This window comes from Bufo bufo, chromosome 2, assembly GCF_905171765.1.
Source record: "Bufo bufo chromosome 2, aBufBuf1.1, whole genome shotgun sequence".
NCBI classification, from domain to species: Eukaryota; Metazoa; Chordata; class Amphibia; order Anura; family Bufonidae; genus Bufo; species Bufo bufo.
This window is the reverse complement of record NC_053390.1, coordinates 204,805,073-204,832,658: the sequence shown is the minus strand read 5'-3', so window position 1 is coordinate 204,832,658 and position 27,586 is coordinate 204,805,073. Positions and strand designations below refer to the sequence as shown.

At 43.3% G+C, this 27,586-nt stretch overlaps 1 protein-coding gene across 1 annotated transcript in view; it reads left to right on the top strand.

Moving 5' to 3' along the window:
* Positions 1-27,586, top strand: part of WSCD2 (WSC domain containing 2) — a 573,456-nt gene that overhangs the window by 104,623 nt on the left and 441,247 nt on the right. The gene's annotated exons all lie outside the window — the stretch shown is intronic.

Below are 27,586 nucleotides of genomic sequence, written 5' to 3'. Positions count from 1 at the left end.
CATAATGTGACTCCACGAGGTTGGTTTAAATGTGGTAATTTTTCCTATTGCAGATGAGGTCTACAAGCAAAACCTGTGTCTATAGGGTGAATGAACCACCATTATCAAGCAGCTCATGTAACAGATTATGTGGTATATGTAATTTTTTGCCCTCATGGTCATTTTTATGTGGGAAGAACTATATGCTGCCTCTTTAAGCAATTTAGAGAACATTACATCTCCACCAAACTAGAAGAGGGTTCCCCTAGATTGATTGGACTTATAAGAGTGAATCATTCAAGGGACCTAGAAGTTGAACACATAAATGTTTGCAAGGTAGGGGCGAGCGCATAAATGCAGAATGTTCAGTGAATCAGCTATCACAACCTCCTCTTGAAGAGAGTTCCACAGTCTCACGGCTCTTCCGATAAAAAAATTCCCATCTATGTTGATGATGAACCCTTGTTTCTTCTAGAATTACAGGAGGCCCTCTTGTCATGGTTACAGACCTAGGTATGTCAATGTCATCAGCAAGATCTCTTTACTATCCATTCATGTACAGTATTTGTACATTGTAATTACATTTGGCATTTAGTTAACATGCTTGGTACTGCAATCAACCCATGCCCTTATTTACCCTGGTGTAGGGGTAACAAGAAGAATATGCAGCACTCACCGGAGTATTCAAAAAGTGTTGCTCTTTATTGATCCTTCATACAGGACGGATGAGTGGGGTGCTGGGGCGGACGCGCTCCTGCAGATGAATGGCGGCTACGGCCGTTTCGCGCAGTGGATCGCGCTTCTTCTGGCCGCACTACTCGTCAGAGCGCAATATTGCGCCATATATACGCGACGCCCCACAGCCGGCATCATGTGCAGCAGCTGTGCGCCGCCAGTAAGTGACGTAAAAACATATGACAGAGGGAACAAACGAAACACTTGAACATATAAAATAAGCAGACAAAGGTTGAATAGGTCACGCTGGCACAGCAGCTGTTCACCATGCAATAATCATTATTATAAGTAACAATATTATTCAATGCAGCGCTGAGAAGAGAAGGACAGGGCATGGAGGGTTTAATCTCTTAAAGGGACCTAGGGCCTATTGACAAAAAAGCTGGCTCACACCTGCAGCTGGATTGCTTGACATCCCACTCTTAAAGGAACACGGACATGTCGTTCCTAACGTTCAGTCCTGCCGCGCCAGTGGCTTTGGTGAGAAGAATCCACCTTGCTTCCCTCTGCAGGAGCAGTCGGTGACGATCCCCTCCCCTAGGGATGGATCGGACCTGTTCCACTCCCGCAAAGGAAAGACAACGTGGGCGGCCACCATGCGCGGCCCTGACATGTTCAATCAGGCGGGGACATCCTCTACCTGAACGAATGGAACTCACATGCTCTCGTATTCGCTCAAAGAGTGGGCGAATCGTTTTGCCGATATAATATCTATTGCATGGACAAAACACGGCGTACACAACATAGGGCGTCTGACATGTTATAAAATCCCGTACTGCACGTTGTACCCCTCCTATTTGTAGCCACTTGCTGCATATATTTAATGCCCAAAAAGAGCAATGCCCACATTTATGATTGCCTGCAGGTTTTTTGCCAGTGAGCCACGTCTCCGCCTGAGACGTGCGGAATACGCTATTCACCAATTTATCTTTAAGAGTTGCGCATTTTCTAAATGTGACTAGTGGTCGTTGACTAGAGAGGTTACTCAAGGCTGGGTCCCCCTTTAGAAGATCCCAATTCTCATATATTACCCGCTTGATGATATCTGCGGCAGGACTGTACCTAAATGCAAAAGCAAAACGGGGTCGCTCAATGTTTCTGTTCTTTTCCACCAGCAATGTGTTACGGTCAAGTGCGGCAGCTTTCCGTAAGGCTGCTGAGACTATTCCCGGTGGGTAGCCCCGATCCATAAGGCGGTTACTAAGCTCATCAGCTTGCCTGTGGAACCCGGCATCAGTGTCGTTAATCCTCCTCAGGCGGACAAATTGTCCGTATGGGACGGCTTTCTTCACCGATGGCGGGTGGAAGCTGGTCTGGTGAAGCAGCGAGTTAGTCGCTCCATGCCCTGTCCTTCTCTTCTCAGCGCTGCATTGAATAATATTGTTACTTATAATAATGATTATTGCATGTTGAACAGCTGCTGTGCCAGCGTGACCTATTCAACCTTCGTCTGCTTATTTTATATGTTTGTGTGTTTCGTTTGTTCCCTCTGTCATATGTTTTTACGTCACTTACTGGCGGCGCACAGCTGCTGCACATGATGCCAGCTGTGGGGCGTCGCGTATATATGGCGCAATATTGCGCTCTGACAAGTAGTGTGGCCAGAAGAAGCGCGATCCACTGCGTGAAACGGCCGTAGCCGCCATTCATCTGCAGGAGCCCGTCCGCCCCAGCACCCCACTCATCCGTCCTGTATGAAGGATCAATTAAGAGCAACACTTTTTGAATACTCCGGTGAGTGACGCATATTCTTCTTGTTACCCCTACACTGTTGCAATCGATTCAGCTTCTCCTTTTTCATGCTGAGCACCACACATGGAGTGTATGTTTCGCTGCAGTGCCGTTATCTGAGCCAGCATCCAGGACCGGCTTGATTTACCTGATATATGCAGTGCCGCTTTGTTCTATTTTTGTTTGCATAGCTTATTTACCTTGGTGTCACGGCGGAGAATGGGGGAAACCCCCCACCGTGCGGTGTCAGAGGATAAAGGGGATCAGCCTGGCCAAAAGGAGTAATAAGGGAGCAGGTCACCTCCTACAATATCCCTAATCCTATCGTAGGACGACTCATACTCAGGATACCTAAAGACCCTAAGTCGCCCTGGTAATCCCTCACCAAGGAGCAGGGAAGAGACAACCTGTTCATCCCAGTAATGGAGGAACAGGAGTCTCTATCTGAGGCCAGGCTGCAAGGAGAGGGGAACACATACAGCATAAGGAAATGGCAAGTAAGCGAAACCAGTACCACACCTACCTGCCACAGACACACTGACTGGAACCCGTGCACAAGTGCTGATGTCCACACCAACATAAAAGGACACAGCACACACCACAAACCACACAGGAACCCAGGGCTGCAATAACGTGAGACACCACAAGAACATAATCTAAACATCTTCTATCTTCTATGACCACAAGAGTGTCCCTCACTGGACAGATGGCATATGAAGACCAGGAGGATAACTCCAGCATGCACCATGGCTGGAGTACCCCCCAGCTTCAGGCATCCAGCAGAGGATAAATAGCCCAAGCAGCCACATCCACACACATATAAACCCAGTGTTAAAACACTAGGAAGGGAGTTAACCCTTCCAACACCAGACAAGGGGAGGAAGCCACTTAACCCCTTAAGGACTTAGGACGTATCGGTACGGCATGGATCCCGAGTCCTTAAGGACCCATGACGTACCGGTACGTCATAACTTGAAATCTGTATTCCGGCGCCCGAGGGGTTAATCGGAACGGGATTTCGGCTGAAATCATTCAGCCGGCATCCCGTAACAATGCAGGGGGGGTCATTGACCCCCCCCGCATCGGCGATCGCAGAAAACCGCAGGTCAATTCAGACCTGCGGTTTGCTGCGCTTTGTGCAGTTTCTGATCCCCGCGGGCCCTGACCGCGGGGATCAGAAGCTTTAGTGTCCCTAAAATAAATATTTTACACCCCCCCCTGCACCCCTGCATGATTTTTTGCCGGCGGGTGGTGCAGGGGGGGAGTTGTGGGCGGTGGGGGCGGTGCGGGAGGCGGGCGGTGCGGCAGGCGGGATCGCGATCCCCCGCCCGCCTCCCCTTGTATAATCGTTGGTCTCTAGTGGGTATACCAGGGTGCCAGCACATTGCTGGCACCCTGGTATAAACGGCTGACATCGATGATGCGATGTCAGCCGTTTAACCCTTTCCATACAGCGGTCCGTACAGACCGCTGTATGGAAAAAGTTAACAGTAAGAGGGAGCTCCCTCCCTCTCCCATCGGGGGGCTGCTGTGCCTTTGCAGCCCCCCGATGGAGAGGGAGAGAGCCCCCAGACAGCCCCCCGACAGATTCCCTCCTTACCCTTCCCCGTCTGCGAAGTTCTGAGCAGACGGGAAAGGTTCCCATGGCAACAGGACGCCTCTCAGGCATCCTGCTGTCCATGGTGCTGAACAGATCTGTGCTAAAGGCAGAGATCTGTTCAGACAAAGTGTAAGTAAAATACAGTACAGAACAATATATATTGTTCTGTACTGTATTATACAGACATCAGACCCACTGGATCTTCAAGAACCAAGTGGGTCTGGGTCAAAAAAAAAGTGAAAAAAAAGTAAAAATCCAAAAACACATTTATCACAGATTAAAAATGAAAAAAATAAAATTCCCTACACATGTTTGGTATCGCCGCGTCCGTAACGACCTGATCTATAAAACGGTCATGTTACTTTCCCCGCACGGTGAACGCCATAAAAATAAAAAAATAAAAACTATTAGGAAATTGAAATTTTGCCCACCTTACTTCCCAAAAAAGGTAATAAAAGTGATCAAAAAAGTCGCATGTATGCCAAAATAGTACCAATCAAACCGTCATCTCATCCCGCAAAAATCATACCCTACCCAAGATAATCGCCCAAAAACTGAAAAAACTATGGCTCTTAGACTATGGAAACACTAAAACATGATTCTTTTGGTTTCAAAAATGAAATCATTGGGTAAAACTTAAATAAATAAATAAAAAGTATACATATTAGGTATTGCCGCATCCGTATCGACCGGCTCTATAAAAATATCACATGACCTAACCCCTCAGGTGACCACCGTAAAAAAATAAAAATAAAAACGGTGTAAAAAAAAGCATTTTTTGTCATCTTACGTCACAAAAAGTGTAATAGCAAGTGATCAAAAAGTCATATGCACCCCAAAATAGTGCCACTCAAACCGTCATCTCATCCCGCAAAAAATGAGACCCTACTTAAGATAATCGCCCAAAAACTGAAAAAAACTATGGCTCTTAGACTATGGAGACACTAAAACATTTTTTTTGTTTTAAAAATGAAATCATTGTGTAAAACTTACATAAATAAAAAAAATTGTATACATATTAGGTATCGCCGCGTCCGTGACAACCTGCTCTATAAAATTACCACATAATCTAACCTGTCAGATGAATGTTGTAAATAACAAAAAAAAAAAACGTGCCAAAAAAATCTATTTCTTGTTACCTTGCCGCACAAAAAAGTGTAATATAGAGCAACCAAAAATCATATGTACCCTAAACTAGTACCAACAAAACTGCCACCCTATCCGTAGTTTCTAAAATGGGGTCACTTTTTTGGAGTTTCTACTCTAGGGGTGCATCAGGGGGGGCTTCAAATGGACATGGTGTCAAAAAAAACCAGTCCAGCAAAATCTGCCTTCCAAAAACCGAATGGCATTCCTTTCCTTCTGCGCCCTGCCGTGTGCCCGTACAGCGGTTTACGACCACATATGGGGTGTTTCTGTAAACTACAGAATCAGGGCCATAAATAATAAGTTTTGTTTGGCTGTTAACCCTTGCTTTGTAACTGGAAAAAAAATATTAAAATGGAAAATCTGCCAAAAAATTTTGAAATTGTATCTCTATTTTCCATTAAATCTTGTGCAACACCTAAAGGGTTAACAAAGTTTGTAAAATCTGTTTTGAATACCTTGAGGGGTGTAGTTCTTAGATGGGGTCACTTTTATGGAGTTTCTACTCTAGGGGTGCATCAGGGGGGCTTCAAATGGGACATGGTGTCAAAAAAACCAGTCCAGCAAAATCTGGCTTCCAAAAACCATACGGCGCACCTTTCACTCTGCGCCCTACTGTGTGCCCGTACAGTAGTTTACCGGCCACATATGGGGTGTTTCTGTAAACTACAGAATCAGGGCCATAAATAATGAGTTTTTGTTTGGCTGTTAACCCTTGCTTTGTAACTGGAAAAAAAATATTAAAATGGAAAATGTGCCAAAAAAGTGAAATTTTTGAAATTGTATCTCTATTTTCCATTAAATCTTGTGCAACACCTAAAGGGTTAACAAAGTTTGTAAAATCAGTTTTGAATACCTTGAGGAGTGTAGTTTCTTAGATGGGGTCACTTTTATGGAGTTTCTACTCTAGGGTGCATCAGGGGGCTTCAAATGGACATGGTGTCAAAAAAACAGTCCAGCAAAATCTGGCTTCCAAAAACCATACGGCGCACCTTTCACTCTGCGCCCCGCTGTGTGCCCGTACAGTAGTTTACGGTCACATATGGGGTGTTTCTGTAAACGGCAGAGTCAGGGCAATAAAGATACAGTCTTGTTTGGCTGTTAACCCTTGCTTTGTTAGTGGAAAAAATGGGTTAAAATGGAAAATTAGGCAAAAAAAAGAAATTCGCAAATTTCATCCCCATTTGCCAATAACTCTTGTGCAACACCTAAAGTGTTAACGAAGTTTGTCAAATCAGTTTTGAATACCTTGAGGGGTGTAGTTTATAGAATGGGGTCATTTTTGGGCGGTTTCTATTATGTAAGCCTCGCAAAGTGACTTCAGACCTGTAGTGGTCCCTAAAAATTGGGTTTTTGTAAATTTCTGAAAAATTTCAAGATTTGCTTCTAACTTCTAAGCCTTATAACATCCCCAAAAAATAAAATATCATTCCCAAAATGCTACAAAACATGAAGTAGACATATGGGGAATGTAAAGTAATCACAATTTTTGGGGGTATTACTATGTATTACTGAAGTAGAGAAACTGAAAGTTTGAAATTTGCTAATTTTTCTAAATTTTTGGTAAATATGGTATTTTTTTATGCAAAAAAATTAACTTTTTGTGACCCAATTTTAGCAGTGTCATGAAGTACAATATGTGACGAAAAAACAATCTCAGAACGGCCTGGATATGTCAATGCGTTTTAAAGTTATGAGCACTTAAAGTGACACTGGTCAGATTTGCAAAAAATGGCCAAGTCCTTAAGGTGAAATAGGGCTGAGTCCTTAAGGGGTAAAAGGGGAAGTACACACACAAGCATGGAAAGCTACACGTTGCCGCAGGCAACATCAAGTGTAGCAACAGTGTCACAGCGCACACCATAGGCCGTGACACTTGGTCCCCCTCCTCTGCACCCACTCTAGTTCAGCTATGTCCTTGCTATACATAGGTGCCCAAAACTTTACATGGTATTCTATGTGTAGTTTTACTAGTGACTAAGTATAGAGGCAAAACTATGTTCTAGTGTATGTCTCTTTTGATGTGTCCCATTAATTTATTTGCCTTGGCAGCAGCTTCCTGGTATTGTTCACAAAAGTTAACTAGCTACCAATATCCCAAATATAATTGCATTTCCTAAAATTCATGTCCAATGCTGAAAATCTTTTAAAAATTATTTTAAAAAAATGGATTCTACCTTAATCAGATATGCTTCAATTGCCCTTAAAATTGGTATATTATTATTATTGTTATTATTATTTATTATTAAAACCCCATTCATTTCATAGCGCTGTACATATGAAAAGGGGTATACATACATAATACAGACAATTGCACTAATCATAAACAAGCCGAGTTACAAACTGGTACAGAAGGAGAGAGGGCCCTGCCCGTGAGGGCTTACAATCTACATGGTATAGGAGAAGGACACAGTAGGTGCGGGTTAAGTTGGTCATGGCGGTATAGAGGCAGCAGGGTCACTGTTATAGGCTTGTCTGAAGAGGTGGGTTTTCAGGTTTCTTTTGAAGGATTCCACTTGTAGGTGAGAGTCTGATATGTTGGGGCAGCGAGTTCCAGAGTATGGGGATGCGCGGGAGAAATCCTGGAGGCGATTGTGGGAAGAGGTGATAAGAGGAGAGGAGAGAAGGAGGTCTTGTAAGGATCGGAGAGTGCGTGTGGGGATGTATCTGGAAAGTAGCTCAGAGATGTAGGGAGGGGACAGGTTGTGGACGCCCTTGTATGTATTTGTTAGTACTTTGAAGTGAATTCGCTGGGCAATGAGGAGCCAGTGAAGGGATTGGCAGAGGGGAGAGGCAGAGGAGTAATAGGGTGAGAGGTGGATTTGTCAGGCAGCAGAGTTGAGGATAGATTGGAGGGGTGCGAGGGTATATAACACCCTTTAGTCTTTTATGAGAGATAGAGAAAGAAAGATATTCAAGTTAGTTGTCAAATTAGCTAAACCGATCTCATGCCTGCAGATGTAAAATATGCAAATTTTCATATATGTTTTCACAGAAAGTCAAAAGAAGCATTGACTGGCTTTCAATACTCCTCATGTGAACTCAGTGTTCTCTATAGGGAGAAATAATATCGCAGCAAAGGCATCTCAGGCAGCCAAGCACGGTTTCTTTGCTTTGCTCTGTCAAAGGGTAGCTACCCAGAAAAAGCTGGGTTCCTGGTATAGGTAAATTTTCCTTTCCTTTTTGGAAAGGAGGTGGACTTGCATGTCTCTTTTCCAGAAAATCAGTATGTGGGAACATAAGCACTTCAACAGATAAAACATCTTATTATTGAAAATCACTCATCGATTAGTTCAAGGCTACCACCAAAAACTTAGTGGGTAAAAAAAGAAGGAATATGTATCTATGAAGAACAAGGAAGTATGTAAATAATAATAAATATACATACTAGAGATGAGCAAATAGATTCTATAATTCGGAATCCATTCCAAAATCCCCCCCAAAAAATAAAAAATAAATATATACAACTGCTCAAAAGAAATAAAGGGAACACAAAAATAACACATCCTAGATCTGAATTAATTTTAATATTTTTCTGAAATACTTTGTTCTTTACAAAGTTGAATGTGCTGACAAACAAAATAACACAAAAATAAAAAATGGTAATCTAATTTTTTAGACCCATGGAGGTCTGGATTTGGAGTCACACTCAAAATTAAAGTGGAAAAACACACTACAGGGCTGATCCAACTTTGATGTAATGTCCTTAAAACAAGTCAAAATGGAGGCTCAGTAGTGTGTGTGGCCTCCACGTGCCTGTATGACCTCCCTACAAACGCCTGTGCATGCTCCTGATGAGGTGGCGGACAGTCTCCTGATGATCTCCTCCCAGACCTGGACTAAAGCATCTGACAACTCCTGACAGTCTGTGGTGCAAACGTGACGTTGGTGGATAGAGCGAGACATGATGTCCCAGATGTGCTCAATTGGATTCAGGTCTGGGGAACGGGGCGGGCCAGTCCATAGCATCAATGCCTTCGTCTTGCAGAAACTGCTGACACACTCCAGCCACAAGAGGTCTAGCATTGTCTTGCATTAGGGAGGAACCCAGGGCCAACCGCACCAGCATATGGTCTCACAAGGGGTCTGAGGATCTCATCTCGGTACCTAATGGCAGTCAGGCTACCTCTGGCGAGCACATGGATGGGCTGTGGCGGCCCTCCAAAGAAATGCCACCCCACACCATTACTGACCCAATGCCAAACCGGTCATGCTGGAGGATGTTGCAGGCAGCAGAACGTTCTCCACGGCGTCTCCAGACTCTGTCACGTCTGTCACATGTGCTCAGTGTGAACCTGCTTTCATCTGTGAAGAGCACAGGGGCGCCAGTGGCGAATTGCCAATTTTGGTGTTCTCTGGCAAATGCCAAACGTCCTGCACGGTGTTGGGCTGTAAGCACAACCCCCACCCGTGGACGTCGGGCCCTCATATCACCCTCATGGAGTCTGTTTCTGACCGTTTGAGCAGACACATGCACATTGTGCCTGCTGGAGGTCATTTTGCAGGGCTCTGGCAGTGCTCCTCCTGTTCTCCTTGCACAAAGGCGGAGGTAGCGGTCCTGCTGCTGGGTTGTTGCCCTCCTAACGGCCTCCTCCACGTCTCCTGATGTACTGCCTGTCTCCTGGTAGCGCCTCCATGCTCTGGACACTACGCTGACAGACACAGCAAACCTTCTTGGCCACAGCTCGCATTGATGTGCCATCCTGGATAAGCTGCACTACCTGAGCCACTTGTGTGGGTTGTAGACTCCGTCTCATGCTACCACTAGAGTGAAAGCACCGCCAGCATTCAAAAGTGACCAAAACATCAGCCAGGAAGCATAGGAACTGAGAAGTGGTCTGTGGTTACCACCTGCAGAACCACTCTTTTATTGGGGGTGTCTTGCTAATTGCCTATAATTTCCACCTGTTGTCTATCCCATTTGCACAACAGCATGTGAAATTGATTGTCACTCAGTGTTGCTTCCTAAGTGGACAGTTTGATTTCACAGAAGTGTGATTGACTTGGAGTTACATTGTGTTGTTTAAGTGTTCCCTTTATTTTTTTGAGCAGTGTATATAATTCTAACAAACCCAAATACTTTGTGATTCATTTCCGGCAAATCAAGAGAAAGATTTGCACACAAAATCATGTGCAATTAAGCCTTCTTTCCAAAAGGATTAAAAAAGCTGAATGTTCAACAGATACGGAGTATCCATCCTACCATTGTTCAGACTTTTAAACAGGCTTCCTGCTCTCTTTCGCTCTCTCTCAACATATAAGACCAGAGAGTGTTATATACCAACTTTCAGGGAATTTGGAACATATCTGAATGGCTGAAACAAATCACAAGAAATTTGGATTTGTTAGAATACTAATGTTTTAGTAAAATGGGGACAAATTCAGAATCAGTAGAATCAATTCTCTCATCTCTAAACTCTAAGTCTTTTTCAGTGTCAGTTTTGCCCAGTTTTTTACCATTTAATACATATTTGCACATTTTTTACCATTTAATACATATTTGCACATTAATACATATTTGCACACCTCCTCATGCACTTGTGATGTAGAAATATCCCTCAGTGGTTTATCCATGACAAACTGATTATTTCTTGAATCTGACATCTAGAAACACATTATTTTTAGACTCAATAAAGTGATCCTCAACACCACAAGCATTTTTCCCTTCCTCTGTGATTTATTCTCCAAGCCCATTGTTTATCTTTCTCTTCCCTTGACTAACTTTATTGTTTCTATGAAATTTAGTCCAGTGGGAATAAGAACCAGGCACTTAAATCCGAGGATTAGTATGGATTCCAGTAGTCTGATCTTTGCTAATTATCCAGCCAGAGTCATTTGAAGCATATTGAAATGATATGGCTTACAGGGATACAAATAGTTGGACAACACTATTTGACTATAAGATCTCACCTCACCCATTTGATTTGATTGCTTGTTTAGGAAAAATTTATTTTGCAATGAAGCCGAATTTCCTTGCCCTTTGTGGTAACAAATAAATTTTTCCTAAAATGGTGGCTGAAAATAAAAATATATTATACTCACCTCATCCACTAGATCATGGTGTGATGTCACCACGTGATCACACTGGCCACATGTGGTGATGTCATAAGTGATAACTTCATGTGGTGAGGGTTTTCTTCAATCAAGATTGGAGCGGACAGCCTTTCTGCGAGCAAGATAAGGTGAGTATAATATATTTTTAACCCTGGATTAAGCCCCTGAGCACCTGAATGTAAGTATCAGGTGCCATCAGAGTTGAACGTGGCATATGAGGGGTTAAATGACGAGGGGTAGCGAGATCACCGTTCCCCGTCATTGCACCCGCTCCATACAATGAAAAAAATATATATATTTTTTAAATCGCATTTTTGGCCAAATTTCGGCAATGCTGCCGAATCAAATGCTTCAAAACTTTGCTCATCACTACCCATGACTGCACTTTGAGCTAAGGTACTGTACTCATCTGGAATTTGGTGTCCTGATAAAGTCTGGTTTTTGATTTCCTGAATAAGTTTCCAGTGGGACAGTTTGGAGATATGCTTACTAGAGTCAATAACAACAGAAAGTCAATATAAAACTGTACTGGTGCGGGTGCCACGATAAGTAAGGAAAACTGGAGTGTACTCAAGGGTTGGGAAATTGAGGTTATGTAGATCCAAGCCAAAGTACAGTGGAGCATCTAAAAAACAATAAGGGAAGCTGGGTCACAACAAGCAAGATCAAGTTCAAGTATAGATTCAACAGCAAACAAACACAAGCCAAAACAAGGGAGTTCTACATACAGGTATCACCTTGTTCAATATGGAGCTCATTGATATAGGAGCTACTTGATATATAGTACTTTAGCTTTTGGATAGCCAAATGTCTATACACACTGCAAAGTAGCAGCCCAGAATCTTTATCCTGTCTGTCACTGCTGGAAGAACAGCAATGCACTGCTGAAGCCAGGAGAAGCAAGTTGATTAAAATAATACTTAGCTGATATTATAACTATTCATTTTTCAGGAGTATGCATTATCAGAAAATACCCTCAAAGCTATAAGCACAAATCTGTACTAATCTTTGGGCTACAAAAATCAAAATGTTGGGTATAGGGGTCACCTGTACCTGTTTTGTGCTTAATAAGAGACTAAACTTAGATGGGAGTAGAACACATTAGTGTACATAGAATGTAACAAACATAGTTAAGATGGATTGCCTGAAATCATGTAATCATGATGACAATATAGCTATAGAACACAATTCCAGCTAAGCTAAACAACAAACAAAAAAACATGTGCATCATTTTAAGATCACAGCAGAAACACCATTTAAATATACTGTTAGTTTTTTTAGAGATCCAGGCAAAACTAATCTTGGATATACCAATCTTCCCCATAAGTAATCACCATTATTGTCCTGAACAGTAGTTTTGTTAATTAAATATTGACTTTTTATGTGGGTTGTCGGATAGCTTTTCTAATGGAGTTCTAGGGACTATGCAGTCTTCCTGACAATGTCTCACTTTATAAGAAAAATAAAATGTATAACGCTGCAGCAGAATTTTACTGTTAGATGGGAATATTCTGGATTCATGAACAGTAGGTATGAACATATCACTATGGTTACAAGAATGTGTGTTAGGAAGTAAGCACTAGGCTACAACTTAATATATGCTAATGATACTGTTTACAATTTACTGATATATCAGGTTTGGAAAAAGGTCTGAGAATGTATTCTGTGCACCATTAGTTACCTTTTTAGGTCGTCTTCGTAATTTATGGAAACATAACTGACAGTGGTTGATGAAAAATCAAGGGGGTTTCCCATATATATTTATAACTTTTCCAAAAGTTAGATAACAAGTGTAATACTGCTGGGGACACCACCAATCACTGGAACAAGAGACCCAACATCCTCATGCATTTTTACCCACACAACCACATAGAGGAAAGATCATACTTGGCATATGTGTTATGATCTGCATGGAGTTGTACTCCACAGGCTCTAATTATACATGTTCACAAGAGAATGCCCAGTAAAGAAGGCCAATCATGTGGTCATTCAAATGCTGATCTGGCAAAATGGTGAAAAATAGAATCAAACATAAGGCTGGATGTGATGTAGCTGTTAGCTAAAGGCAACATAGCAAGAGGTCACATGAAACAGTTCTCAATAAGAAATTCATAATTTGCTCAAAATTTGATTCAGGCATGATTTAGAAGAATTGGTCATATTCTGGTCTGAATAGATTCTACTAAAACTTGAAAGTGATCCAATAGGCCATATAATTTGTTTATTGACATGCTGAGGTCTACTCAACTCAAAAAATTCTCCACACTGTAGAATATACAGTCACAAAAGTTATATGGAATACCAATAGAATAAAGTAGATTAGTTGCTGTGGTTTTATTAGGAAATAATTTCAGACTCCAGACACATTACACAGTGTTGGAATATTGTGTCTTGTATGTTTATTATGTATGTTGCTTTAATTATTGCACAATGGTCAACAACTTCTTGAATTGTAATACACGTTGGACCACTTATAATACTGTTAGGTGAGGAAGGCATAACATTCACTAATGAATGATTAGTATTCAAAAGGGAGCCTGATCTCCTACTTGAGTCAGTACATAAAATAGAGACCCCTCTTTGAAGAAGACTGCCATGAAAATAGAATGCATCTTTATAACATATTACCAAACATGCACTAGATAACCTGAAAATATCAGAAAGTCTGATGGAATTGAGCATTCATAATTCTGTGATTATTTAAATGACACCATATAGCTGTGAGTTCTAGGAACCATTTATTATCCATCTCCCAGTCACAATACACAGTCCCAAGGCTAGCTATCCACAAGTCAGTATTGTGCTAAGATATTAGAAATAATATGGCGTCTTTACCTCCCCTTGGCAGCAAACAAGAGTCCCACTAATATAACAAATTATAATTACTGTGTATGTAAAGTTACATCTTCTCGTACATGGGTTTCCCAGGTTTACAAAATTGAGTAGAATATGCATAAAATTAACAAAAAAAGTTGAACCTTAACTTTTAGCGTTTGTCTGAGGTAATAAAAATATCTATGAGCAGGTAACAGTATAAAGTATATTCACCTCAAAAATGTCCTGCCGCTCCATTGCTTCCAATTCAGTCCCCTTCCATTTCTGGTTCCCAATGTCTATAAGCCATGACATGTCTACTATAGCCTGTCACTGGCCTCAGCAGTCACATTAATGAAGACAAACAGGATGTGATCACTTCCGAATGATAGGGATTGAAGCACCGGGGCTAGAGTCTTGGGACATTTGAAAGGTATATATTGATTAATTATTTTAGAAGATATGTAGTCTTCTTTTAAAATATCTCAGACAACCCCTTTGAAGATTTCACACCGTTCCCATGCAATCTGTATGCATGGTGTGTTATCACTTCCTGTTAATAAAGCTGTTGCTGTTGCCTGAACGATCATTCAGCTGAAAGCTATCCTTTCCGACTTGCTCCTGACACAAATATGCTCGGCTCAGTGTGTATGTGTATTCTATGAGGAGAGGGGAGAATGCCGTTGCCAGACACCACTGGCGGCGAGTGATCTCTCAATAGAACAAAAGAATCTGACGAAAATTCATTTTGTGCGATCCTTTTCTCTCCCTACATTGTTGGGGGAGAGTCGGGAGCTCATCATACACATACAAGAGTTCCCGCCGAACCCACTGTTCCGCCAACAATGCGCTAATGTGTATGGCGACCTTAATCCTACATGGATTAGTGTCTGCCAAGTGTTGCAAAATGTTATGCCTATAAAGTCCAATTTTTAAAACCCAATAAAGCTAATATTAAGATATAACAATATATAAATAACAGTAGAGAAAAGGAAACAAAATGAAAATTTAAAAAATTTAAATATGATCGGCATGTCAAGCGCATGTCAAGGCATATGATTACTTATCATAGCGAATTACTCCCTTTCAGCAAAACATTTTTGTGCTACAAATGTATACTGCATTGGAGTATGTTGTTACAGCTTCTCTTGTGCTGCAGCCACTGTATGTGTTACTTTTTGACAGCTGATAGAGCAGATTTGGAAACAGGAACTCGCATAATACATTTCCAGCTGGGAAATGTACTTAATTGCTTTAAGAGCTAATGCTTAAGTCTGATTCATCACAGTTTCTCATTGTTAGATTGTGTTATATGTTGGAGACTGTTTAGCAGCAGGAGACAAAGTTGAAAGGTCCCATTGATATGTTTACAACTGCAAATAGCACATCTGATGGAGCTAAAAGATATCATTTCATTCAACATGGAGTCTGGACATTCTGTTCTAATGCTTTATTAGGAGTTGAAATGAGCTGTTCGGCTAAGCTGTTCTGAAATTTTCTTTGCAAACATTTGCTAGCTGGGAGCAATAAGGGAAACAAATGATCTATTTGAGGCTACCAGAAAGCATATTAATGAAGGATATATGCAAATACTCTGTAATGGACCTAACATGCATTAAGTTCATAGTAAAGAAGAATGATCTCCAGATGGCAGAATGATAGTAATTCAAGTCACTTCTAAATAAAGTATGTCACATTTATAAGGGAAAAAGCACAAACAAATAAGTTCACTAGTTTAATTTTGCCCTTGACAGAAATATGTTACAGGAACATATTCCCTTCATCCAGGATAAACCCAAAGTGGAGAAAATATGGCTCCGTTTTCTAGAATTTTAGAAGATCAAACCAAGGAAATGGAAATTTAGACAAACAATTTTTAGCAATTTTCAGAATAAAATACGGATAAACGTTACATACATTGTAAGGTATAGAAAATGCAAAAGAATGGAGAGCCATAGGCAAAGCCTTTCAGTTGAAGAAAGGTTTTGATATTTTAACCCCTTAAGGACTCGGCCCTATTTCACCTTAAGGACTTGGCCATTTTTTGCAAATCTGACCACTGTCACTTTAAGTGCTGATAACTTTAAAACGCTTTGACTTACCCAGGCCGTTCGGAGATTGTTTTTTCGTCACATATTGTACTTCATGACACTGCTAAAATTGGGTCAAAAAAGTTAATTTTTTTGCATAAAAAAATACAATTTTTACCGAAAATTTTGAAAAATTAGCAAATTTCAAAGTTTCAGTTTCTCTACCTCTGTAATACATAGTAATACCCCCAAAAATTGTGATGACTTTACATTCCCCATATGTCTACTTCATGTTTGTAGCATTTTGGGAATGATATTTTATTTTTTGGGGATGCTACAAGGCTTAGAAGTTTAGAAGCAAATTTTGAAATTTTCAGAAATCTTCAAAATCCCACTTTTTATGGACCAGTTCAGGTTTGAAGTCATATTGTGAGGCTTAGATAATAGAAACCTCCCCATTCTAGAAACTACACCCCTCAAGGTATTCAAAACTGTTTTTCAAACTTTATTAACCCTTTAGGTCTTCCACAAGAGTTGATGGCAGATGGAGAAACAATTTTGAAATTTCTATTTTTTGGAAAATTTTCCAATATAATCAATTTTTTCCAGGTGTAAAACATGGGTTAACTGCCTAACAAAACTCAAAATGGGTTGCCCCGATTCTGTAGTTTGCAGAAACACCCCATATCTGGTCGTAAACTACTGTTTGGCCGAACGGGAGCACATAGAAGGAGGGGAACACCATATGGGTTTTGGAAGGCAGATTTTGCAGGACTGGTTTTGTTTATACCATGTCCATTTGAAGCCCCCTGTTGCACCCCTAGAATAGAAATTTCAAAAAGTGACTCCATCTAAGAAAGTACACCCCTCAAGGTATTCAAAACTGGGTTTACAAACTTTGTTAACCCTTTAGGTGTTCCACAAGAGTTGATGGCAGATATAGAAACAATTTTGAAATTTCTATTTTTTGGAAAATTTCCAATATAATCAATTTTTTCCAGGAGTAAAACAAGGGTTAACTGCCAAACAAAACTCAAAATGGGTTGCCCCGATTCTGTAGTTTGCAGAAACACCCCATATGTGGTCGTAAACTACTGTTTGGCCGAACGGGAGCACATAGAAGGAGGGGAACACCATATGGGTTTTGGAAGGCAGATTTTGCAGGACTGGTTTTGTTTATACCATGTCCCATTTGAAGCCCCCTGTTGCACCCCTAGAATAGAAATTTCAAAAAAGTGACTCCATCTAAGAAAGTACACCCCTCAAGGTATTCAAAACTGGGTTTACAAACTTTTTTAAACCCTTTAGGTGTTCCACAAGAGTTGATGGCAGATGGAGAAACAATTTTGAAATTTCTATTTTTGGAAAATTTTCCTATATAATAATTTTTTTCCAGGAGTAAAACAAGGGTTAACTGCCAAACAAAACTCAAAATGGGTTGCCCCGATGCTGTAGTTTGCAGAAACACCCCATATGTGTCGTAAACTACTATTTGGCTAAACGGCAGGACATAGAAGAAGGGGAACGTCATATGGTTTTTGGAAGGCAGATTTTGCTGACTGGTTTATTTACACCATGTACCCTTTCAAGCCCCCTGATGCACCCCTAGAGTAGAAACTCCACAAAAGTGACCCCATCTAGGAAACTACGGGATAAGGTGGTTGTTGTTTTGGGACTATTTTAGGGGTAAATATGATTTTTGGTTGCTCTATATTACTCTTTTTGAGGCAATGTAACAAAAAAAAAATTCTAAAATTGTTTCTACATTCGCTATTTAGTTTTGTGGAACACCTAAAGGGTTAACATAGTTTGTAAAGTAACTTTTGAATACCTTGAGGGGTGCAGTTTCTTAGATGGGGTCACTTTTTTGGAGTTTCTAGTCTAGGCTACATAAGGGGGGGCTTCTAATGGGACATGGTGTCAAAAAAAAAACTGTCCATCAAAATCTGCCTTCTAGAAACCATATGGAGTTCCCTTCGTTCTATGCCCTGCCGTGCGGCTATATAGCCATTTACGACCACATATGGGGTGTTTCTGCAAACTACAGAATCAGGGCCATAAATATTGAGTTTTGTTTGGCGGTTAACCCTTGCTTTATTACCGGCAAAAAGGATTCAAATGGAAATTTTGCCCAAAAATGGGTGTTTTGGCACCGTTTTTATTTTATATTTTTAACACCGTTCATCCGAGGCGTTTGGGCAAAAGTTATTTTTATAGCGACGACTTTTACGCACGCGACGATGCCCAATATGTATGGTTCTCAGACTTTGGAGACACTAAGCAGGCATCCTAAAAACTGCGGCCCTCCAGATGTTGTAAAACTACAATTCCCACCATGCCCTGCTGATGGCTGTAGGTTGTCTGGGCATGCTGGGAGTTATAGTTTTACAACATCTGGAGGGCCGCAGTTTGAGGATGCCTGCACTAAAACTAATATTTTTTTGGGAAAAAAAAAATGTTTCCGTGTCTCCAAAGTCTGAGAGCCATAGTTTTTTATGTTCTCTAGTGGACTGTTGGGGATTATAAAAATTTAGTACTCTATGGAAGTGTGATACTCCCTGAAGCAATCGATAACGCAGAGGCCCGGATGATCGGGGCAAGTGTCGCACTGAGTGGTGGTGTCCTTCCGCATCCCCCTCCTGCGACACACTCTGCACTTATTTTGGGTTCGTCCCTTCTTTCCAGTATGGGGGACCACACCTGGAAAGTGTTGGCCAGGGACGATCCGGGCGCCTCCAATTCCCGAGGTACTCCGGCCTGCTCTTTCCCGGTCCGAAAACATCAGGTCCTTGAGGACTGCCTCATAGAATTGGAGGAATGTCACTGTGCTGCCAGCGCTTCGGGATAGTACAAAAGAGTTGTACATGGCAACCTGCACCAAGTAGACCGCAACTTTTTTGTACCATGCCCGGGTTTTGCGCATGGCGTTATATGGCTTGAGGACTTGATCCGAGAGATCAACTCCTCCCATATACCGATTGTAGGCGACGATACAATCGGGCTTGAGGACCGTTGCCGCGGTACCTCGCACAGGGACAGGGGTGGTGCTGTTACCGTGGATTGTGGACAGCATAAGGACATCCCTCTTGTCCTTATACCTGACCAGCAACAGGTTTCCACTGGTAAGTGCACGGGTCTCACCCCTGGGGATAGGTACCTGTAGGGGGTAGGCAGGGAGGCCGCGTTGATTTTTCCGCACGGTCCCACAAGCGAACGTGGATCTGGCGGCAAGGGACCTGAACAAGGGAATGCTGGTATAAAAGTTGTCCACGTACAAGTTGTAACCCTTATCCAGCAGTGGGTACATAATGTCCCACACGAGTTTCCCGGTAACATCCAGAGTGGGGGGACATTCTGGGGGTTGAATCCGGGAATCTCGCCCCTCGTACACACGAAATTTGTAAGTGTACCCTGAGGTACTCTCACAAATTTTGTATAGCTTCACGCCATACCTCGCCCGCTTTGTGGGAATATATTGGCGGAAACTGAGTCTCCCCTTGAACGCAACGAGAGACTCATCAACCGCGACCTCCCTTCCAGGTACGTAGGCCTGCTGAAATGTGGCCCCAAAGTGATCGATGACCGGCCGTATCTTGTACAGCCGGTCATAGGCAGGATCACTTCGGGGGGGACATGCTGCATTATCGGAATAATGCAGACATTTCCGGATGGCCTCAAACCGGGGACGTGTCATGACCATACTGTACAGTGGGGTCTGGTATAGGACGTCCCCACTCCAGTATTGCCTGACACTGGGTTTTTGGACTAGACCCATATGCAGCACGAGGCCCCAAAATGTCCTCATCTCGGCTGCACTGACCGGCGTCCAGCCACCGGGTCTAGCCAAAAATGAGCCTGGGTTTGAGCGACAAACTGTTGGGCGTACAGATTCGTCTGCTCCACCATCAGATTCACCAGTGGGTTATTGAAAAAAAACTAAAATAGTCTATTTCAGTAAACCCCACTGTGGGAATCTGGATTCCAGGATTGCCAGCAAAATCCGGAATCTCAGGCTCAAAGTCCACTGGGGGACACCAGCTAAGTTCATCGGCAGGGGACTCCGGTGGACTTATTTGGTGGGCCGGGAAACCAGTACGAACCCCAGGGCGGCTCGTACTAGGGTGGGCCACAGGATCCCTAGCATGTGGGGCCCCTGGCTCCGCCTGGCGGCGTCTCCGCAGCCTTGGTGGCTCATCGTCATCAGATGATGATGAGGAGGATGCGGATGATAAAAGGAACGTGGGGTCATCCTCATCCTCACTGGGGCTCTCAGAGTCGGAGGCAATCTGGGCGTATGCCTCCTCGGCCGAGAACATCCGGCGGGCCATGGGTGTGTGTGCGTGTATGTGTGCGTGTGTGGAAACCTTTATTATATGTGCGTGTGTGTGGGGGCAACGGGTGTTCGCGTACTAAAAAAGGCAAAAAAAGAAAGGGCAAGTGTTAGGAAAAAAAAAGTTCAAACTTGCTGATCAGCGGTACAACGCGGTGGGGTGGTGGGGCGGGCGATGCGCTAACACAGGACGGACGCTAAAAAGTGCCGGCCAGTCAGCGCACGCAGAAAAAAAAAAAAGTGGTGGTAAGGGGGCTGGTGGTCAGGGGAGGGGGGGGGCTGGTGGTGGGGAAGGGGGGTGGGGGGGTCTGGTGGGGGGGGCAAGTGGCAGGGGGGGATCTGGGGTCTGATGGATGGATCAAAGAAAGTTTGGAAATAAAAGTGTTTTTTTATTTTTCCTAAATAACTTTTCCCTTCTTTCCCTGCCTAACGGTGCCTCTCCCTCACTGACCCTAACCTACCTGGGTGGCGATGGGTGCAGGAGTGTGATGGATGCCGATTGTGGGGACACAGGAGCTCGTTCTGGACGGTGCTGCACGGTCAGGGTGCTGGACAGGAAGAGGAGGGGAGAGAGGAGCGCAGGAAGTTTGAATCTCGCGCCTCTCTCCCCTGCACCAATCAGCACCCTGGACAGCAGCATTCAGCACCAGGGCCAGCACCGCCTCTTCAAATCCTCGGACTGCGATAGGTGGTGTATAATTACGCCACCGATCGCAGTCTTTTTCCGGTTCATCGGGTCACAGGACACCCGAATGGACCGGAAACGCAGAAAACCGCAGGTCTGAATTGACCTGCGGTTTTCTGCGATCGTCGATGCGGGGGGGGGTCAAATGACCCCCCCCTGCATTGTTACGGGATGCCGGCTGAATGATTTCAGCCGAAATCCCGTTCCGATTAACCCCTGGGGCGCCGGAATGCCGATTTCAAGTTAGGACGTACCGGTACGCCCTGAGTCCTTAAGGACTCGGGAAATAGGGCGTACCGATACGCCCTGCGTCCTTAAGGGGTTAAGCACCAGATGCATAGGCACCTGAATATAAATCAAGGACACCTCAGTCAGCAACTCTGACAAAAATGACTAACTGGATATTATCCAGGGGCACTTTGCAGTTAGGGAGCACCAGCTGCTGGAGACATGGTGGGGGAGTGATGCAAGGGGAGTTGGGAGGAAAATGTGGGGGTGATTGGGGAGGAATGAAAAAAGGGAGTTGGGAAGAAAATGTTGGACTCCTCGGGAGTTTTAACAAAGAGCCAAACCAATCTTGCACAGTGAGGAAACCACAGACGTTATTTGGAAAGGGATGACTGTTTTGACAAATGGCAAGAGAGGACATGTGATAAGTGAATTAAGTCATAAGGACAATAAAGAGCCACATGATTTGGAGAATAATAAACTGAAAGTGTTACAGATCAATTCTACCACATATGAAACATAGTTCCTCTTAACACAGTGTACCACCATATTAACAGACATTAGAAACAGAAGGGTACCACCTATAGAAGGCCATCCCATTTTAACATTTGTCTCTGGGGCCCTGGTGCCAATAAAGGTTTTTGCCAGTTTTAGCTGTTTACCCAGTCCATTCTACAAGGCTCCCCAGAACAGAGGAGGCGGTGAGTATGTTGTCAGATTAAAATTTTATATATGTACATAGACATTAAAATTTTAAACAATTTTTTTTTTCAAAGTTACCTTTCATTACTTTGTTTTTCAGAATAACTATGCCAAATGACACCTTTCATATTAATACTTGAGCTCTAACAATAAAGGTCTAATTAATATCGATATGATGGAACATAAATTCTTATCTTGTTTTTAACACTATCCATTTTTTGTGCTCATTGGATGCAGTGGCCACATTCCAAGAGCCATAACTTTTTACATTTTACATTCACACATTTTTTGCAAGACAAGTCGTTTTTATATAATAGCACTAATTAATTTACAATGTCCTGTATTGGAAAAATGGGGAAAAAAAATTTGTAGGGTGAAACAAAAAAAAAAATTCACAATTCAAGTTTTTTTTGTTTTGATATTACGGTGTTCACAGTGTGGTAAAAATTATATAACATCCTTACTCTTTGGGTCAATATGATTTTGACAATACCAAATTTATATAGGTTTTGTTTTGCTACTTTTTAATGTTTTTGTACACAGAGCTCTATGAGGGCTTGCTTTTTGCAGGTTGAACTGTAGTTTTTTTGTACCATCTTTAGGGTACATATGACTTATTGATCACTGTTAATCAATTTTGGACCTACAAATATTTTTATATTTTAATAGTTTGGGTATTTTGGGATGCTATCATGTTTATTTTTTATTGTTTATTTATTTTTATATGTAAAATTGGGAAATAGGGTGATTTTAATTTTTCATATTGTTATGTTTTTTTTTCTCTCACCCCCTTACGGGGGTTTGAGTGTGCAGTCCTCTGATATTTTGTCTGATAGACCACAATAGAATAGTATTAAAATATGATTCTGTTCTATGAGATTGAGACACTCTGCCGCCTGAGCCGTGCCTCACACAGCTTTACAAGCAGTTAAGCATGACAGCTCAGAAGGCTCAGGGCTGTCATGGTAACCAATCGGAGCCCCATGATTTTACTGCGGGGACTCGGAAGGCAGAGGGAGCCCTCTACCTCTGCCTAACCCAATAGATGGCACTATCTCTTTTGACTGCGGCATATGAGGGGTTAAATGAAAAATTTCAGCTTTATCACCAATCCCGGTCATTGCAGCTGGGTGCCTGCTGTATAATACAGCCAGCACCCACTGCCTATGGAGTGGGCTCAGTGCAGCAGCCAGCTCCATACAACCCCTTACGCATAGTGACATACTGTACATGTACATGATTATGTGTTAAAGGGTTAATTGCTGTAGCAGTTCATTAACTTGAATGGGAGCTGAGTTTTAGTATACCAGCATGGCCACTACAAACTGTCAGATAATGATTACCGTCACACTCAAGTGCAGCCCTAAACTGCCCGAACCCACTATCCTTACCTACTTGATCACCCTAGGAAGTGACCCATAACTGGACTACAGTCTCTATACTGCGATATGTTAAGGACGACACAAACAGGGCAAACACTGAGGGAGTAGTCATACAGAAAAGAGGTCAAAAGCCAGTTGGTCAAGTTACGCCATAGGCAAATGAGGAAACCAGAACCAAAAACCAAGAGTCCACAAAGCCAAAACCAGTATTCCAAAGCCAGGCGAGTCTTCTAATAATGCAGGAACCAGTAGGGGGAGCGAGAGGACAGAAATTCAACAGCACCTGCACACTGCAGGTGCCAGCCTTTATACTGAAAGAAAGACAGCTCACGTTGGTGTGCCTTCACGCCGGGTGCTGCTGCCTCCCGTGCGGCCTGATATTCGGGAGCCCCAGTGAACATCCTCATTGGCCCGGGGCTCTGATGTTAGCAAGGACCTCCTTATTATCCTGGTTAACCCAGCAACCAGACGTTGCTGCCGCACAGAGGCAGCAGCGCCGGGGAGGGGGGGGGGGGGGGCTGGCATGACACAGAGTGAATAGAACCTTTTGCTGGGCTCTAATAAACAGCTTATAGGTGGGGGTTTTGGTTGTCAGACCCCCTACTAATCTATTCTGGAGGATAGATCAGCAATATCTAAAAAGTATACCTCCCTTTGTCTCCCCAAATATGTTTGATACAGTTTATTATTTTGCAAAATAAAATACAAGTTTGAAAAATGATCAAAAGCTTTTTGTAGCTTGTTCAATTTTCTTTGAGGCAGCAAGAGTGAGTACTTATTATTAACTTATTATGTCTTTCTGCTGGACCCTCCAATTCTATATCTCACCAGCTGTGGCAACAAGCTTTCAAGGAATTTCTGCTGAACGTTTGTTGCGGGATTCATGAAATAACAAGGAATAACTACTCTTAATCTTGAATCTGCCTAGATATATTTATATTTAGAACAGCAGAAATGTCAGGCCTCTAGGAACAAAGTGAGAATAGTAAAGCAAGATGGTAATGACAGCTCTACTGATTTATGGAGGAGGTAGAAAGTCCAAGAAACTCTTGGCAGTCATATGTGTCTCAGATATTTGCCCTTTGTTAGATGCTGGCAGAAGAATGAAGAACAGAAAATCTCTATGTAGATTACAGCATTAAAGTAAATATTTTGTACACATTTACATCCAAAAATATACATGAATATGGTACTGCAGTGTGCGAGTGACCTTCAACACTGTAGTCACTTCTCCATCTGTAACAACTCTGGGTACACAAGGAGGATTGGACTAGGAATAGAGATGAGCAAATTTTTCAAAAATTCGATTTGCCGGTTTGCCAAATTTTTCGTGAAAAATTTGTTTTGATCCAAATATATTTGCGGCAAATTATGTTAAAAAACGGCTATTTCCTGTCTTCTGAGAGCCTTTATAGTGTTGTAGAACACTGTGCCTTGTAGGAAGTCTGCTTTGGTAGTGAAATATTACTGTGAGTCCGTATGACATGCAGATGACAGGCGTCGCTCTTAGAATCACTGAAAACTTCACTTATTAGGGCAGTCACAGGGCCAAAACTGACCAAATAACTCAAGTTTGTAATCAGCATTACAGGTCGATGTTAGCGCCAAGAAGAAGAAGCGCACTCCTTTTACACCGTCGCCAGATGATTCCACATAGATGTTATCAGAACCTGTTCTATTAAACACATATACAAGTAGAGCCCCCTCCCCCCCGCCCCCGAAAGAGAGGAGAGGGTGTCAGCAGTAAGTTTGTGTTGACGCCACTGATTATTTTGCCCTTCTTCTGATCCGTCAGAACAATAACCCACAAAAAAAGGATCCGGTCTCTGGAGCATACCCCTTCACTCGTTCAGCATTTTCTCAATAATCCATCAGTATTGCTAATGCCAAAAGAAAACAGGAGTGGATATAAAACAGAGATGACACGTGAATGGAATATTTGCATGTCTTCTGTGTTTTGTACCCACTCCTGCTTTTGGCTAACAACTCATAAGCCAATTCTGGTGGGACCATACAGGCCTTACAGCTGCTACACAGACAGGATCCATTGTGTGTCTCATTTTTCCTTCCTTCTGACAGATCAGAAGAAAGGTCAAATAAATGATGGTCAGCCAGGCTGAAAGGCAAAATAGTGGCCCAGTCATGAAGTGGGGAGGGTTGTAACAGCATGGGAGGTCCACAGAGTGGACCTATGACATATTGATGAGGTGGAAGCAGCATGAGGAGACCACAGAGTGGTCCAATGAGAAATTCTGGAGGTGAAGGCCGCAGCAGCATAAGGAGGAGGCCACAGAGTGGCACAATGAGAGAGTCTAGAGTTGGCAGCAGCATGAGGAGACTGCAGAGTGGCCCAATGACAACGTGTGGAGTTAGTGACAGCAGCAGGGCATCAGGAGGAGGCCACAGAGTGGCCCAATGACAGAGTCTAAAGGTGGCAACAGCAGCAGCATGAGAATACCACAGAGTGGCAAGGTGACATAGTGTGAAGATGGAAGTAGCAGCAGCAGCATGAGGACACCACAGAGTGGCAAGGTGACATAGTGTGGAGGTGGCAGAAGCAGCATAAGGATACCACAGAGTGGCAAGGTGCCATAGTGTGGAGATGGCAGTAGCAGCAGCAGCATCAGGATACCACAGAGTGGCAAGGTGACATAGAGTGGAGATGGTAGTAGCAGCAGCATTAGGAGGATACCACAGAGTGGCAAGGTGACACAGTGTGGATATGTCGGCAGCAGAAGCTGCATTAGGATACCACAGAGTGGCAAGGTGACATAGTGGGGAGATGGCAGTAGCAGCAGCAGCAGCATCAGGATACCACAGAGTAGCAAGGTGACATAGTGTGGAGGTGGCAGCAGCAGAAGCAGCATCAGGATACCACAGAGTGGCAATGTGCTATAGTGTGGAGATGGCAGTAGCAGCAGCAGCATCAGGATACCACAGAGTGGCAAGGTGACATAGTGTGGAGATGGTAGCAGCAGCATCAGGAGGATGCCACAGAGTTGCAAGGTGACATAGTGTGGAGATGGCGGCAGCAGCAGCTGCATCAGGATACCACAGAGTGGCAAGGTGACATAGTGTGGAGATGGCAGTAGCATCAGCAGCATCAGGAGACCACTGAGTGGCAAGGTGAAATAGTGTGGGGATGGCAGCAACAACAGGAGCAGGAGGATACCAAAGAGTGGCAAGGTGGCATAGTGTGGAGATGGCAGCAGCATCAGAATACCAGAGTGGCAAGGTCAGGGACAGACATACCGCCTGTGCAGCTGGTTCAGCTGCACAGGGGCCCAGAGTGTAAGGGGGCCCAGCCTGGACTGGCTGCAGTTGGGCCCCCTTCCTAAACTTCAGAGGGACTGAGAGATGATCTGCTGGTCAGGGGCTGAGTAGCAGCGCTGATTCATAGGAGGGCTGGTAGGTTTTAGTGTAATCAGCACTTCTGGTCAGTAAAGCTGGATCCACAGGGTCAGATTTTTTACAAATCGCGGCAAATAAACATTGCATTTTGCCACGATTTTATCAAAAATAGGACCTTGTGGACCCAACCTTACTGACCAGGAGATGGAGAGCTGATTGGTCTACAAACTATCACTCAAAAGCACTGACAGCCTCTCCTCCAATGAGTCAGCTCTGCTAGAAGGAAGGAAGGGCTGCTGCTGTGTGTAGACCGAGCCCTGCTACTGAGAGGGGAAGGAGCCTGAGCCTGCTACTGAGAGGGGGAGGAGCCTGGCCGAGGACACAAGAACCAGCAATACAGAGCCAGGAGGTGAGGAAGGGATCTATATGTAATGTAGTGTAAAAGAGTGCCTGCCCTGCATGTATGACAGTGTGTGTATGTGAGAGTTCCTGCATGTATGACAGTGTGTGTATGTGAGAGTGCCTGCATGTATGACAGTGTGTGTATGTGAGAGTGCCTGCATGTATGACAGTGTGTGTATGTGAGAGTGCCTGCATGTATGACAGTCTGTGTATGTGAGAGTGCCTGCATGTATGACAGTCTGTGTATGTGAGAGGTCCTGCATGCATCAGGAGACCACAGAGTGGCAAGGTGACATAGTGTGGGGATGGCGGCAGCAGCATCAAGATACCACAGAGTGACAAGGTGACAGTGTGGGGATGGCAGTAGCAGCAGCATCAGGAGACCACAGAGTGGCAAGGTGACATAGTGTGGAGATG